The sequence below is a fragment of the Chiloscyllium plagiosum genome, unplaced genomic scaffold (genome assembly GCF_037043375.1).
Source record: "Chiloscyllium plagiosum isolate Xiang-an unplaced genomic scaffold, Cpla_swu_hap1 HiC_scaffold_27, whole genome shotgun sequence".
Lineage (NCBI taxonomy): Eukaryota > Metazoa > Chordata > Chondrichthyes > Orectolobiformes > Hemiscylliidae > Chiloscyllium > Chiloscyllium plagiosum.
Window position 1 is genome coordinate 34400067 of NW_028270165.1, and position 16847 is coordinate 34416913.

General features: G+C 47.5%; 2 non-coding genes across 2 annotated transcripts; one reads left to right on the top strand and one right to left on the bottom strand.

Moving 5' to 3' along the window:
• Positions 1-8794: 8794 nt before the first annotated feature.
• On the top strand, positions 8795-8866 carry trnaw-cca (transfer RNA tryptophan (anticodon CCA)). The gene has a single exon. It is a non-coding gene; the product is annotated as a tRNA-Trp (tRNA).
• Positions 8867-13780: 4914 nt separating this feature from the next.
• trnap-ugg (transfer RNA proline (anticodon UGG)) lies at positions 13781-13870 on the bottom strand. Its single transcript is given in 2 exon segments — positions 13781-13816; positions 13835-13870. It is a non-coding gene; the product is annotated as a tRNA-Pro (tRNA).
• Between the last annotated feature and the right edge of the window lie 2977 nt (positions 13871-16847).

A 16847-nucleotide genomic window follows, 5' to 3' on the forward strand; every position in this document is an offset into this window, starting at 1 on the left:
TGGGGGACTTTAACTTTCCTGATATTAATTGGGAAAGCTACAGCTCAAGTTCGTTAGATGGGTCAGTGTTTGTCCAATGTGTGCAGGAGGGTTTCCTGACACAATATGTAGATAGACCAACAAGAGGTGAGGCCATACTGTATTTGGTTCTGGGTAATGAACCAGGCTAGGTGTTAGAATTAGAGGTAGGTGAGCACTTTGGGGACAGTGACCACAATTCGGTGACCTTTACTCTAGTGATGGAGAGGGATAAGTGTGCACTACAGGGTAAGAGTTATAGATGGGGGCAGGGAAATTATGATGCTGTGAGGCATGACTTAGGATGTGTGGCCTGGAAAAGTAAGCTTCAAGGCAAGGGTGTAATTGATATGTGGAGCTTGTTCAAGGAGCAACTATTGAGTGTCCTTGATAAGTATGTGCCCGTCAGGCAGGGAGGAAAGGGTCGTGTGAGGGAGCCGTGGTTTAATAAGGAATTGGAATCCCTTGTTAAATGGAAGAGGGCGGCCTATGTAAAGATGAGGCGTGAAGGTTCAATTGGGGCGATTGAGAGTTATAAGGTAGCCAGGAAGGACCTGAAGAGAGAGCTAAGAGCAGCAAGGAGGGGAGATGAAAGGTCCTTAGTTGGTAGGATTAGGGAAAACCCTAAGGCTTTCTATAGGTATGTCAGGAATAAAAGAATGACTAAGGTAGGAATAGGTCCAGTCAAGGATAGTAGTGGGAAGTTGCGTGTGGAGGCTGAAGAGATTGGGGAGACACTGAATGAATACTTTTCGTCAGTATTCAATCAGGAACAGGACATTGTTGTCAATGTGAGTACTGAGTCACAATTAAGTAGAATGGATGGCTTTGAGGTATGTAGAGAAGAGGTGTTGGAAATTCTGGAAAGGGTGAAAATAGATAAGTCCCCTGGGCCTGATGGCATTTATCCTAGGATTCTCTGGGAAGCAAGGGAGGAGATTGCAGAGCCATTGGCCTTAATTTTTATGTCCTCGTTGTCTACAGGAGTAGTGACAGAAGATTGGAGGCTAGCAAATGTGGTTCCCTTGTTCAAGAAGGGGAGTAGGCATAACCCTAGTAACTATAGGCCAGTGAGTCTCACTTCTGTTGTGGGCAAAATCTTAGAGAGAATTGTAAGGGATAGGATTTATGAACATCTGGATAGGAATAATGTGATCAAGGATAGTCAGCATGGTTTTGTGAAGGGCAGGTTGTGCCTCACAAACCTTATTGAATTCTTTGAGAAGGTGACTAAGGAGGTGGACGAGGGGAAAGCAGTAGATGTGGTGTATATGGATTTTAGTAAGGCGTTTGATAAGGTTCCCCATGGTAGACTACTGCAAAAAATACGGAGGTATGGCATTGAGGGTGAGTTGGAGGTTTGGATTAGGCGTTGGCTGGCTGGAAGAAGACAGAGGGTAGTAGTTGATGGCAAAGGTTCATCTTGGAGTGCCGTCACTAGCGGTGTTCCGCAAGGATCTGTTTTGGGACCATTGCTGTTTGTCATTTTTATAAATGACCTGGAGGAGGGGTTAGAAAGTTGGGTGAGCAAGTTTGCGGATGATACGAAAGTCGGAGGAGTTGTAGACAGTGAGGAAGGATGTGGCAGGTTACAGCGGGATATAGATAAGCTGCAGAACTGGGCAGAAAGGTGGCAAATGGAGTTCAATGTAGCTAAGTGTGAGGTGATTCACTTTGGTAAGAGTAATAAAAAGATGGGGTACTGGGCTAACGGTCGGATACTTGGTAGTGTGGATGAGCAGAGGGATCTTGGTGTCCATGTACACAAATCTTTGAAAGTTGCCACCCAGGTAAATAGTGCGGTGAAGAAGGCATATGGCGTACTGGCTTTTATTGGTAGAGGAATTGAGTTCCGGAGTACTGAGGTCATGTTGCAGTTGTATAAGACTCTGGTGCGGCCACATCTGGAGTATTGTGTGCACTTTTGGTCGCCATACTATAGGAAGGATGTGGAGGCACTGGAACGGGTGCAGAGGAGGTTTACCAGGATGTTGCCTGGTATGGTAGAAAGATCGTATGAGGAAAGGCTGAGGCACTTGGGGTTGTTTTCATTGGAGAAAAGAAGGTTTAGGGGTGACTTCATAGAGGTGTATAAGATGATTAGGGGTTTAGATAGGGTCGACAGTGAGAATCTTTTTCCTCGTATGGAGTCAGCTATTACAAGGGGGCATAGCTTTAAATTAAGGGCGGGGGGTGGGGGGGTAGGTATAGGACAGATGTTAGGGGTAGGTTCTTTACTCAGCGAGTCGTGAGTTCATGGAATGCCCTGCCAGTAGCAGTGTTGGACTCTCCCTCATTATGGGCATTTAAGCGGGCATTGGATAGGCATATGGAGGATAGTGGGCTAGTGTAGGTTAGGTGGGCTTGGATCGGCGCAACATCGAGGGCCGAAGGGCCTGTACTGCGCTGTATTCTTCTATGTTCTATGTTCTATGTAACCTGGTGTTGTGTGATTTTTAACTTCGTACACCTTAGTCCAACACGGGCACCTCCCGATCATGACAAATATTAAGCGTCCAAATGCGAATACGAGAGAAAAATGCCGAAGCTATTTTATTTTGTCGATTTCTTTTCCCTGTCCCTCCACATTTTATTTCTTTTTCATTTTGTCTGGCTGCTCAACGTTTCTGTCTTTTCCCCGGGATAGAGGTATTCCAAAACTAGAGGGTAAGGTTTTAGGGTGTGGGGGAAAGATTTTAAAAGATCGAAAAGACGAGGAATAGAACATTCACCACTAACTGGGCGAAAGTGAGGACTGCAGATGCTGGAGATTAGGGTCGAGAGTGTGGAGCTGGAAAAGCACAGCAGGTTAGGGAGCATCCGAGGAGCAGGAGACTCGTCGTTTCGGGCAAAACCCTTCGTCAGGAAAAAGCCATGGGGAACTGCAGGGCTGTAGCATAATCGAGTGAGTCTAAGTGGGATGCTGTTGGGAAGGTCGGTGTGAATGGCCTGTCGGGATGATATGGTTCCACTGCCTTGGCCACGCGTATTTTGAGAAATGTGGGAGGAGTGGGTTCCAGTTCGTGGGACACTGACACCAGTCCTGGAGAAGGTGGCATTTGTGCTGTCTCTCTCTTCACATTCTGCCCCTTGTCCATTTTCTCCCCATCCACTGCCCCCTGCCCATTCTCTCTCCTCACACTGCATCCTCTATTCTCTCCCCCAACCCTCTGAACCCCAGCCTGTTCCCCTGTCCATTTCCCTCCCTTCTCCACCACCACCAGCGACCCCCCTCACCTCCCACCCCCACAATCGTCCTTTCTCGTGCCTCAGCCCTCTTTGATCGCTGTATGAAGTCTTTCTCAGGGAAGAGAGAGAATGGATGGTGATGACTTTACCTGGGAAACACGGCATGTGAGAAATAGCTGATTTTTAAAATTGAGAATAACTAAAACCAAATATTCAGAAACTTCGTTAAAGTCGGGAAGAATTTAATTTTTTTTCAAACAAAAAGCTGCAGAAATCTTTCTGAAACTTGCATTGATGTATGTGCAGTTAGGCCACAACAAAGGACAGGCTATAAGGAGTGAATGAGTGAATAAAAGACAAGTCCAACCTTGCCCTCGAGGAGAAAATGAAAAATGCAGATGCAGGAGATCAGAGTCGAGAGTGTGGTGTTGGAAAAGCACAGCAGGTCAGACAGCATCCAAGGAGCAGGAGAATCGGTGTTTCGTGCATAAGCACTTGGCACTCGGCCACCGCTCCTTCGATTCCCCTGTGATGGCGCGTGAACGCGCTGGTGCCTCCGCAGGTGGGAGGAGCAGGTAAATCACTTCCGGCGCTTACAGCAGGTGAACGGCCTCTCTCCAGGTGGAGCCGCTGGTGGGTCAGCAGTGCAGCTGACTGAGTGAACCCCCTCCCGTTCATGGGGCACGTGAATGGCTTCTCCCTTGTGGACCCTCTCGTGCGTCTCCAGTTGGCTGATCCGACTGAAGCCTTTCCGACACACTGAGCAGGTGAATGGCCTCTCCCGGTGTGAATGCGTCTGTGGGTTTCCAGCAGGGATGGGGAAGGGAATCCATTCCCACAGACCCCACATTTCCAACGTTTCCCCTTTGGAGGGAGCTTTCCTTGTGATGCTCTGGGATTGAAATTACAAACAGAACGGGTACATAGCCTTTCCCACCTTGAGGCGTGAGACTTTGATTCCTCCAAGCTGAGTAAATGGTTTGAAGCACTTTTCACAGTCAGCGCACTGAATCTCCCTCACCCGGTGTCTCAGTATTCTTCCTGCCACAGGACTGTCCAAAATCTCTCAAACAAACAAAAGCAAACATGCCTTCTTGATTGGAATGGCTGCTGATATTCAAGTCCCAATGAATCAAGTGGCTGTCAGAAGTTGTTGTATCATTTGCTGTAAGATTTCTTTCTGCACGTCTCCCTACAAAGAAAAATCACAAAATAAGTGATCACTGTCAGTACAGTTAATGAACATAACATTGGTGGCAATTCCTGTGGATTGCGAGATGTCTGCTGATCACATATTATCCAGGCCACAGAAACCTGAAAACACTCATGCAGCCAGATAGCCTGGGCTGTGCATGGAGGAAAAGTTCATTTCAGTGACAATAACATGGAACAAACTGCCTACAAAGATGCTGGAAATGGAGCTGAATCAAGGATATGAAAATGAAATGTTAAGGCTGCTTGAGAAAAGAAAGGCAGTAAAATTGCTGATTGACTTCCTGCTGACCTATTAAATAAAAAATTATGACAAAAAAGGACGTAACTCCATTACTACATTAGAAGGTGAATAATAATTACAAAGAAACTTTTACAACAGCCAACAATATCAGATATACACCATATAGAACAAAGAACAAAGAAAGTTTACAGCCCAGGAACAGGCCCTTCAAGCCTGAGCCGATCTAAATGTACTGTCTGAACCTGTCGGTCAATTCCTAAGCATCTGTATCCCTCTACTCCCCACCACTCATGCATTTATCCAGACGCATCTTTCATGAATCGACCGTGCCTGCCTCTACCACCTCTGCTGGCAACGCGTTCCAAACGCCCACCACCTTCTGTGTGAAGTAAAACGCGTTTTCGCTTTGAGTATGTGCTGCCCCTGCCGCGTTCATTGTAACCGGAGCTCTGCCCCATCCCTGATTCAGGCAGTCGGATCTCGTTTAATGAAGCTGCTTTTTGAGAATATTGACTGGCCGTTTTTGCACAAGGCAGTATAAGAAACAAGGGCTCGTCTGGGATTTGAACCCAGGATCTCTCGCATGCCCACGCACCAGAAGGCCCGAAGCAAGAATCATACCCCTAGACCAACGAGCCACAGGCCACAGGCCCCAGGCCTCTTATATTTTTTGAGCAATGTGCCAATCCCGTAAATGCTGCTCAGTTCCTTGTGAATTTAACCTTTTAGTTGTGAACATGAGGAAAGGAGCAATCCTTTTCTAGGGTGCAAACTGTATACGTGCCAAACTGAGGGAATACACAAGGAAAATAGCTTTAAGAGAGATAGAAAGTACTTGAGCACCTTTGGAGTGTCTGCTCCCTCCCTGGATTCACTCCACTTGCGACAAGTGAACAATGTTTCACCCACCCCTACATCCCCTTTCCCCTGGCTGCTGGAGGATGGTATATGGAAAGGGGGAGACATTGCTTGGCTCCCAGATGTTGCCCAGAGGGAAGGAGTTTCACTCTGAAACTGACAGGGCTGCATCCGAATTGTGACGTCACAATGGAGGCGGGCCGGACAGCTGTCCTGCAGTTGAGGCACGTGTGGAGTGGAGGACACTTTGCAAATCCCACTCTCCTCCAAGTCAATGCAGTTTGAGTCCAAGCAAAGCAAGGGGTTTAAATATACTTTAGAAAACCTCCTTTGTGCCGTGGGAAAACTCCGGCCGCGGGAAATGCAGTATTACAGATTCATAGTAACCTTCCTACCCTCCAACCTCCAACCCTGGCAACATCCTTGTAAATATTTTCTGCACCTTTTCTAGTTTCACAACATCTTTCCGATAGGAAGCAGACCAAAATTACATGCAATATTCCAAACGTGGCCTGACCACTGTTCTGTACAGTGGCAACATGAGCTCCCAACATCTATCCTCGATGCTCTGACCAACAAAGGAAAGCACACCAAACGCCTTCTTTACTATCCAATCTGCCTGCGTCTCTACTTTTAAGGAACTATCAACTTGAACTCTAAGGTCTCTTTGTTCAGCAACACTTCCAAGGAACTTAAGTGTAAAAGTCCTGTTCTGATTTGTTTTTCCAAAATGCAGCACCTCATATTTATCTACATTAACCTCCAACTGCCATTCCTCAGCCCATTGGCCCATCTGCACAAGGTCCCGTTGTGATCTGAGGTAACCTTCTTTACTGTCCACTTCGCCTCCAATTTTGGTGTCATCTACAAACTTGCTAACTATACCTCCTCCGTTTACATAAAAATCATTTATATAAATGACAAAAAGTAGCGGACCCAGCATCAATCCTTATGACACACCATTGGTCACAGGCCTTCAGTCTGAAAAGCAACCCTCCATCACCACCCTCTGTCTTCTGCCTTCTAGCCAGTTCTGTATCCAAATGGCTAGTTGTCCCTGCATGCCATGAGATTAAACCTTGCTCACCAGTCTCCCATGAGGAACCTTGATGAACGCCTTCCTGAAGTCCAGAGAGATCACGTCCATCGCTCTGCCCTCATCAATCCACTTTGTTACTTCTTCAAAAAACCCAATCATGTTCATGAGACATGATTTCCCAAGCATAAAGCCATGCTGACTATCCCTACCAATTCTTGCCTTTCCAAATACATGTAAATCCTGCCTCTCAGGATTCTCTCCAAAAACTTGCCCATCACGGATGTCAGGTTCACTGGTCTATAGTTTCCTGGCTTTTCCTTACCACCTTTCTTAAATAGTGGCAACACGTTAGCCACCCTCTCGCCTTCCGGCCCCTCACCTGTGACTATTAATGATACAAATATCTCAGTAAGAGGCCCAGCAATCACTTCCCCAGTTTTCCACAGAGTTCTAGGGTACTCCTGATCAGGTCCTTGGGATTTATCCACTTTTATGCATATCAAGATATCCAGCAATTTCTCATCTGTAATATGGGCATTTTTTCAACATGTCACCATCTACTTTCTCACATTCTATATCTTGCATGCCCTTCTCCACAGTAAACACTGGTGCACAATGTCCGTTCAGTATCCCGCACCCCCCGCCCCATCAACTGCAGCTCCACATAAAGGCCGCCTTGCTGATCTTTGAGGGCCGTATTTTCTCCCTTGTTATCCTTTTGTCCTTAATGTATTTATAAAATCCCTTTGGATTATCCATGACTCTATTTGCCAAGGCTATCTCATGTCCCCTTTTTGCCCTCATGATATCCCTCTAAGTATGCTCATACTGCCTTTCTTCTCTATGGATTCACTCGATCTCTCTGCCGATACCTGATATGTGCATCCTTCTTTATCTTAACCAATATCTCATTTTCTCTCGTCATCCAGCATTCCCCAACCTACCAGCCTTTCCTTTCACCCTAACAGGAATATAGTCTACATCAGACAATCACCTGATGAAGAACCATCGCTCCAAAAGCTTGTGTGCTTCCAAGTAAATCTGTTGGACTATAACCTTGTGTTGTGTGATTTTTAACTTTGTACACCCCAGTCCAACACCAGCATCTCCGAATCAGGAATATTCTGTGTCTGGACTCTTGTTATCTCATATTTGAAGGCTTCCCATTTTCCAGCAGTCCTTTAACCTGTGAACATCTGCCCCCAATCAGCTTTTGAAAGATCTTGCCTAATACCTGAGTCTTCCTCCAATTTAGAACTTCAACTTTTAGATCTGATATATTATTTTCAATCACTATTCTAATGTTCATAGAATTATAGTTGCTGGCCCTTAGGTTTTGCACCCTCGCCAGTACGTACATCCATGTTGTGAATTAGAAAATGTCCTTGGACACACTTAACAAATTCCTATATTTGGCAGACAGGTAAATGGGCAGGAGTTATACCTTGTGTCCACTCTTTCTTCATTCCCATCAACCCTAACCCCATTCCCACCCCAATAGTCCGACGGCACTTTCCCCTGTAACTGCCGAATGTGTGACACCAGCCCATTTACTTGCTCCCTCCTCACTATCCAAGGGCCCAAACTTACCTTCCAGGTGAAGCAGCACTTTACCTGCACTTCCCACAACCCAGTCTACTGCATTTGCTGCTCATAATGTGGTCTCATCTACATTTGGGGAAAACGAAGCATAAACTGGGTGACTGCTGCACAGAACATCTACGTTCTACCTGCAAAAAAGACCCTGAGCTTCCAGTTGCCTGCCAATTCCACACCCCACCCTGTTCCCTGGCCAACATCTCTGTCTCAAGTTTGCTGTAGTGTTCCAGCGAAGCTCAGCACCAGCAGAACGAAGAGCACCGAATATTACACTTGGGGACCATACATCCATCTGGTCCCAATATCGAATTCAATAATTCTAGGGCCTGAAACCCATAGTATCCTCGTCCCTTCCACACACACTATCTCCTGCATGTAAACCAACGTTTTCCCAATCACCATCAGTTCTGTGAAAGGGTCACCGGCAACTCCTGTTTTTTGTTTCTGATACACAGCATCCACAGTTCTTTCTCCTTTTTATGGAGGTAGAGTTGGAAATTGTTTCGAGAGACAGAAGGAGAGGAGGGAGAGACAGAACAGACATGAACTGTTGATCTCCCTTGTTTCTCATAACGTAAAATCATTGCAGTGCGATCACTTTCCTTAAGCATGAATAGAGTGTGTAGGGTATGCGTGAGCTTGTGGCGCAACGGTAGCGCGTCTGACTCCAGCTCAGAAGGTTGCGTGTTCAAATCACGTCAGGCTCACTAACGTCAACTTCTTACATTTCAAATCAATAAAGGAGTACGTTTGCTCCGAATGTCTGTTGAGCCAAATCTTCTTTGCGGAAACGTTCAATCACTCTCGTCTGACGGCCTCTCTCCACATTAACGGTGAGCCTGAATTTTATAAACGGTGTCAGTAAAATCCAGTGGCGGACACTGATTTGGTTCAATCGATTTTTTTGGCAAGCGTAATTCACCGAGAGGATGCTGCTTGGAGGATGAAACAGCGTGGGGAATTACTGCAGGGCCTCCTGCGCATGGGACACACCGCAACTGATGTGTTTCACCTTCACCAGTTTATTCCGATCTCGGAGAAGAGAGGTTTGATGATTCGGATCATAGCAGCCAGACTGAGGACAGGAGAAGAGCACTCAGACATTCACAAGCTTGTCACCACAGCTGGGTCATCGTGGCCCGTGTATCAGTATGGGATAGTGAGCTGCATCTACTGACTGGAAGCACAGCAAATTGGAGTGCTGGTGGGACTATCACACAGGAGAAAACGGCTTCGACCTATCAACTGGAGTGGATCCCAATGCGCAACTCCGCTCACCTCAACTGAATAACTGTAAACAAATTACTCCGTGATTCAAAGGAATGCTCGGTTTTGAATCTACATTGTGTCATGTACCTTCGAGAATGATGTCAAAACACCTTCATTGCTGTGATGGAGTATCCTGTTGAGCAGAATATACCCGTTGTCAAATTTCCCACGTTCTGTTGGTCCAACTCCGATTTCACTCAGAAACACGAATTGTGTGACAGCGCAGACTGAGGCTACGCAGCCCACCTTAGCTCTGCTGGTTCAACACAATATGTAAATAAGTGTCTCATTCTGTCGCCTTCTCCCTGTAAATCTGCACATTGTTACATTGAACATGCCCACCGAATTCCCTTTTGTGTCCATTGAATCTGCCTCTTTGTCACTGTCAGACAGCGACTTACTGACCCCACTCCCTGTGCGAAAACGGTCTAATGTCACTTTTATTTATTTTCCTGATGACTTTAAATCTCTGCCAAATCGTTCTCGATCCTTTCAGGCCTGGGAGCATTTTCACTGCATTATTTCCTCTGTCTAAAACCCTCATGACGTGAAAAACTTCAATCAGACCAGCTTTCAGCCCTCTGTTCTCCAAAGACAGCTGCCCCAAACTTTCCAATCTCCCTTCATTGCTGACATTCCTCAGGACGGTACCATTCACGTTAACCTGTTCAGCGCTGTCTGCAATCACTTCACTTCCCCGCTTCCTGAAGTGTCACCCTCAGAATTGAGCGTAATACAGGTGGAGGATTCATTCAGACTCGGATTGCGCGGGCGAAAAATCTGCAATACTTGTTCTCACTTTGAACAAGTGTTTCCCTTCGCCGTGTTCACTGCAATGGCAGCTCTGCGCCGTCCCTAGTTCAGGCAGTCCGATCTTATTTCACGAGGCGGCTTTTTGAGAAAATTCATCAGGTATTTTTGCTCAGGTCAATTTAAGGAATGATGGTTCACCTGGGATTGGAACCCGGGAATTCTCACGCGGCTGCATATGCTCGAAGACCCAAAGCTAGAATCATACCCCAGACTAACGAGCCACCAGCCATGGGTGCAGCCACCTCCGGAAGCAGCTGCGACTTGCTCAGTACGAAATACATTGTGCATTGCTCCCAGAATTGCAAGTAGGGAAGAGTTTCAAGAACATCTGCTTCTCAATCTGTCTCGCTGCTTCCAGGACGCTGCTGTTTTTCCTGTCCCCAGGGACCGGGCTCTCTCCACTGGTGGATAATTGAACCATTTCGTTTCTACTTGCAAGCTGTGCTGGTGGAAGGCAGAGCCCATTCACTCTTCTGCTCTCTCACACTATTACGTGAGGCAGGAGAAGTCAGTTACAGACTTGCGTAGGAAATGGGCAACTTTGAACTTGTTCCAAAGGTCCTGTTAACGGAGATATAGAAAGATGCTGTGCTGTCGGGACAGAGAGAAATGGACACTGGAGACTCTTCCCTCAGGTAAATTGATATCAGTGCATTTTGGTGCAGCCTGCTTGGTGCTCAGAATTTGTCTTAACACAACAATCCTGCAGGAAGTCTTTTCTTACACCGTTCGTTTCTTTGCTGCGGGAAATGGACTAAAACAGCAAGTCATGTGTTTCAATTTCACCGGTTCATTGCCATCTGAGAGCAGAGGTTTCACATGAGATCAGGACACACCGACAGAGACCAGGACAAGACAACTCAGAGCTCCACAAGGGTGCCAGCGCAATTGTGTAAATTTCACTTGTGTATCGATGTGATATATTGAGCTCAGATACCCGAAGTTTTAGGAAACAAATGACATGGCAAGGAAAAGAACAGAGCGCCGTTATACGGGAAAGCTACTAAAGACATTAAGTGAGTAGTAGAAAATGGTTTCGCTTCTGGGTTATGATCCCAGCATGCACCCGCTGTGCCATTCTCCTGCATTGCACGGTAGCTTTTCCAGAGAAGTATTCAGCTTTTCATCTGGCGTGTGACTTGCCTGTTCGAGAATGACATGAAAAGATCTTCACTGCTGTAGTGTCATGTGCTGTTGTGCAGACATGTCGCCGATGTGCAAATATAAACTCAGAGAGCAATGTACACGAGAGACTCTGAGCCAGCTGAAACTTGCTCAGTGCGAAATACATTCCACATTGCTCCAAGAATTGCAAGCAGCAAAGTGTTTCCAGAACATCTGCTTGTCATTCTGTCCCCGGGGCGCTGATATTTGTCTCATCCCCAGGAACTGGTCTATTTCCACTTGCGGATAATTAAACCAATTTGTTTCTACTTGTCCGCTTTTCTGGAGGGAGGGAAGAGTCCATTCGCTCTTCTGCTCTTTAACTCCCAATCCCTTGGGGTGAGAGGTATCACTTACACTTTGTGGGCGGCACGGTGGCACAGTGGGTAGCACTGCTGCCTCACAGCGCTAGAGACCCGAGTGAAATTCCCGCCTCAGGCGACTGACTGTGTGGAGTTTGCAGGTTCTCCCCGTATATGCGTGGGTTTCCTCCGGGTGCTCCGGTTCCTCCCACAGTCCAAAGATGTGCAGGTCAGGTGAATTGGTCATGCTAAATTCCCCGTAGTGTTAGGTAAGGGGTAAATGTAGGGGTATGGGTGAGTTGGGCTTCGGCGGATCAGTGTGAACTTGTTGGGCCGAAGGGCCTGTTTCCACACTGTAAGTAATCTAATGAGTGGGAAGTGAGTAACTTTGATTGTGAATTTCCTCCAAACGTCTGTTATCGGAGAGATAGAAAGATGCTGTGCTGGTGGGTCAGAGAGAAATGGACACCGAGGACTCTTCCCTCAAGTAGATTCATATGAGTACATTGTTGTGCAGCCTGCTTGGTGTTCAGAATTCGTCTTCACGCAGCAATCTTACAGAAAATCTCTCGCAAAGTGGGCATCGCTTTCATCGCTGCGACCGTGCAGCAGTTAACATCTGAGCCTAAGTGCCCCAGATGAAGAGAATCCGAGTGAAACCTTCACTCACTGAGAGTCAGCCCCAAGGCAATGAGCTGCGGGACTGCAGGCAGTCCAACACGGAAGGGACGGTTAAATGAACCATTGTCGCTCCCTCAGCCTCTCTGTCCCATAGACAGGCAGCGGGACGGCATAAACACGTACCATCGTTCTCCCGCCAACAGAGGCGGTCCAGCCCATCGTGTCCACGACGACTCTCTGCCACGTGTCTCTCTCTGAGGTTATTCACAATCAGTGATATCTGTCCGAATGCTAAGGGACTGTGTCTGAGTGGTGATACAGTTTCTGACATGCTGATCCTCTTTCACGTCCAAACCGGCGAGGCGAATTACGGCAGGGAAGGCACGAAATCACAAGGTATGCGTCTCAGCTCATTGGTATCTCAGAGAAGTGGGTTTGCGATTCAGTTCGTAGGAAACCGACGAAGAACAGGAGAAGACCACTCAGACCTCCAAAAGCACGTTACTTGAACGGTGTGAGTTTCGCGACAGTATCGGTATGATACGGGGCATTCAGACACGCAGGAAGTCTCAATGCTGAACAGAGAGCCATCACAAAGAAAAGTCGCTCAAGGAGACACTGAACAATAGCAGAGGATGGTTTCTATCCATCGACCTCTGGGTTATGGGCCCAGCACGCTCCCGCTGCGCCACTCTGCTCTTATGCCCGCCCATTTCCACAGGTCCCTTCAGCCTTTCGTCTGGCGTGTGGCATGCCCGTTCGAGACTGATGTCAAAGATCTCCACTGCTGTCGTCTTATATGGTGTTGCGCAGACGTATGGAGGCTTTGTAAATATAAACTTTTTCTAACTTCCCACATTCTGTTGGTCGAACTGTGATTTCACTCTGAATAGACGCTCTGCTGGGTCGACACAGTAAGTAAACGTGGGTCTCTATTCGTATCATTCTCTTGCCTTCTCCATGTAATTCTGCACATTGTTACTTTAAACATGACCACCGGATTCCCGTTTGCGTCTAATGAATCTGCCTCTTTGTCAGTGTCAGTTAGGGATTTACTGACCCCAACCACTCATTGAACGAAAGCGTTCTTCCTAATGTCACTTTTGGTTCTTTTCCTCATGACTTTAAAACTCTGCCGAATCGTTGCCGATCCTTTCAGGCGTGGGACCATTTATGACTACATTACTTTCTCTGTCTAGACTTCGCAAGCTTCAATGGGGCCAGATTTCAAACTTCTGTTCTCAGAAGAGAGCTGTCCCAAATTTCCAATCGACCCTCATCGCTGACAGCCCTCAAACACCGCATCACTCACGTCAACCTATTCAACGGTATCGCCAATCATTTCACTTCGCTGCTTTCTGTCCTATTGGTCCGCCAGGGAGCCCAAACTCGTTTAACGAAGGTGCTTTTTGAGAAAATTGAGCAGGCACGTTTGCACAAGTCATGAAACGCGGGCTCGTCCGGGATTTGAACCCGGGATCTCTCGCAAGTCCGCGTCGTCGAAGACCCAAAGCGAGAATCATACCCCTAGACCAACGAGCCACAAAGACAGAGCCCCGGCGCCCCCGCTCTACCTCTTGAACCTGCTGAGTCTTGCTCAGAGTGAAGTGTAGTTGACATTGAACAGGCAGGGGCTGTTTTCTCTGGAACGTCGGAGGCTGAAGGGTGACTTTATGGAAGTTTACAAAATTATGAGGGGCATGGATAGGATAAATAGGCAAAGTCCTTTCCCTGGGGTCGGGGAGTCAAGAACTAGAGGGCATAGATTTAGGGTGAGAGGGGAAACATATAAGATAGACCTAAGGGGCAACTTTTTCACGCAGAGGGTGGTTCGTGCATGGAATGAGCTGCCAGAGAAAGTGGCGGAGGCTGCTACAATTGCAACATTTAAGAGGCGTTTGGATGGATATATGAATAGGAAGGGTTTGGAGGTATATGGGCTGGGTGCTGGCAGGTGGGACTAGATTGGGGTGCGATATCTGATCGACATGGACGGGTTGGACCGAAGGGTCTGTTTCCATGCTGGACATCTCTATGACTCTATGAACAGCTGCTTCTCATTCTGTCTCTCTGCTGCCGGTTGCCCGTCCCCAGGAACCGGGCCCTCTCTACTGGCAGAAAATTAAACTGTTTTCTTTCTAAACTTTTCTCTGACACCGGAGTGACCAGTGACAAGCATTGCCCTCCTCACCATAGGGTACAGAGAACAGGAGAAGACCCCGCAGACCTCCACGAGTGTGTCATCTCAACTGTGCACATTGGGCCTGTGCATCAATGTGAAATATTTACGTCGAAGTTTTTTGGGAAGCAGATGAGAAGGCGAGGTGCACAACAGTGCGCCGTTATACGGGGAAGCTGCTGAAGCCGACATTGAGTGAATTGGAAAGAGCTGGCGAGAAAGAGAGCAATGTACACTGGAGACTCTGAGCCAGCTGAAACTTGCTCAGTGAGAAGTACATTCCACATTGCTCCAAGAATTGCCAGCAGCAAAGGGTTTTCAGAACATCTGCTTGTCATTCTATCCCCGGGATGCGGTTTCTGACATGCGGACCGTCTTGTCATTCACGTCCGAAACGGCGATTTGAACCCGGGATCTCTCTCAGATGACAAGCAACAAGAGTTTGACTGGGACAACACTACTATTATAGGACAAGCCAAAACAGAGAACAGCCAGGGAATTCCTAGAGGCATGGCACTCATCCACAGATTCTATCAACAAGCACATCGACCTGGACCCAATATACCGGCCACTGCAGCGGACAGCTGGAACTGACAACCGGAAGTGGCACGGCGGCACAGTGGCACAGTGGTTCGCACTGCTGCCTCACAGCGCCAGAGACCCGGGTTCAATTCCTGCCTCCGGTAACTGACTGTGTGGAGTTTGCACATTCTCCCCGTGTCTGCGTGGGTTTCCTCCGGGTGCTCCGGTTTCCTCCCACAGTCAGGTGAATTGGCCATGCTAAAAAAAAAACTGCCCGAAGTGTGAGGTGCAGCGGTAAATGTAGGGGAATGGGTCTGGGCGGGTCGGTGTGGACTTGTTGGGCCGAAGGGCCTGTTTCCACACTGTAAGTAATCTAATCTAAGACAGATCACTATAAATGCCGGAGGAAACAGCACAGAAGCGCTTCACAGGAGCCTCCCAAGCACTGAGGATGTCACCTAGACAGGGGACGAAACGTCTGCAACACAAATTCCCAGCTCGGCGAACAGAATCACAACAAAGTTTTTGCTTGCAGGAACTGAGTGACATAAACAGGATGCTCTCAAATTTCGGCAGGAATTACACTTCCGTTCAAGATTTGCGGAAAGCTTTGTAGCTCAGCTGCCCGTTGTCGCAGCTCGACGAGCTGGGAAGTTGATTTGCAGGCGTTACATCCTCTGTCTAGTTGACATCTTCAGTGCGTTGGAGCCACCTGTGAAGCGCTGCTGTACTGTGTCTTCTGGAATGTATTTGGTTCTGTTTCTGCTGCTTTTGTTTGACCATTCCGATTGTTCGCTGCAGTGATTGGCATATGTCAATGTGTTTATTGGTGGAGTCCGTGGATGAGTGCCGTGTTTGTTGAATTTCTCTGGCTGACCTCTGTTCAGATGTACTATGACCGTTGTGCTGTCCCAGTCGATTTTATCGTCCTTGTCATCTGTGTTTGTGTGGGTACCAGAGATAGTGTTTAATGGGTAGATGTTGTTCATGGTTACAGATTGCTAGTTGTCTGCCTGTTTGTCCTGTACTGTCGACCTTTCGTGCAGCCTTTGCATGGAATCTTGTAAACTATATTTGTTTTCCACATGATGTGGTTGAGTCTTTTGTTCTGGTGAGTTGTTGTCTGAGCGTGGCTGTCAGTTTATGGGCTGTCATGAATCCGAGTGGTCGGAGATGTCTGGCTATTAGTTCTGTGAGGTTTATTATATAAGGTAAAGTGGTGAGTGTGTTGGGTAGTGGCAGATCCTTGTCTCGTTGTTTGTCTGCTCGGCCCTTGTGGATGAAGTTGCGGGCATATCCGTTCCTGGTGAAGCCTCTGTAGACGTGTTCTTCTTCCTTTCACAGGTCGGCAGTGCTGCAGTGTGTCGTCACCCTTTGGAACAGCGTCCTCATGCAGCTTCTCTTGTCTGTGTTTTGATGGTTGTAGTTCAGGGTCTGGTCTGGGGGTGTGGCTTTTCTGTACACTTTTGTAGCACATCCCCCGTTCTGTGTCCTTTCTCCCATAGACCGTTAGCTTCCAGTTTCCTGTCACTTCAACTTCCCACTGTGTTCCCATGACACCATTTCAGTCTCTGATTTGCTGCAGTGCTCCCAAAAGGCACAGCGCAAGCTGGAAGAGCGGAACCTCATTTTCTCCTGAGAGACCGTGCTGCCTTCAGGACCCAACGCCGAGTTCAATCATTTTAGAACCTGTCCACCTTCTTCCACGGTCTTTACCCGCCCACTCATTCCATCAGTTCCGAAGACGGATCGTTGGGCTCAAAACATTATCTCTCCTTTCTCTCCACAGATGGACTAGACCTGGTGGTTTTGTTCATT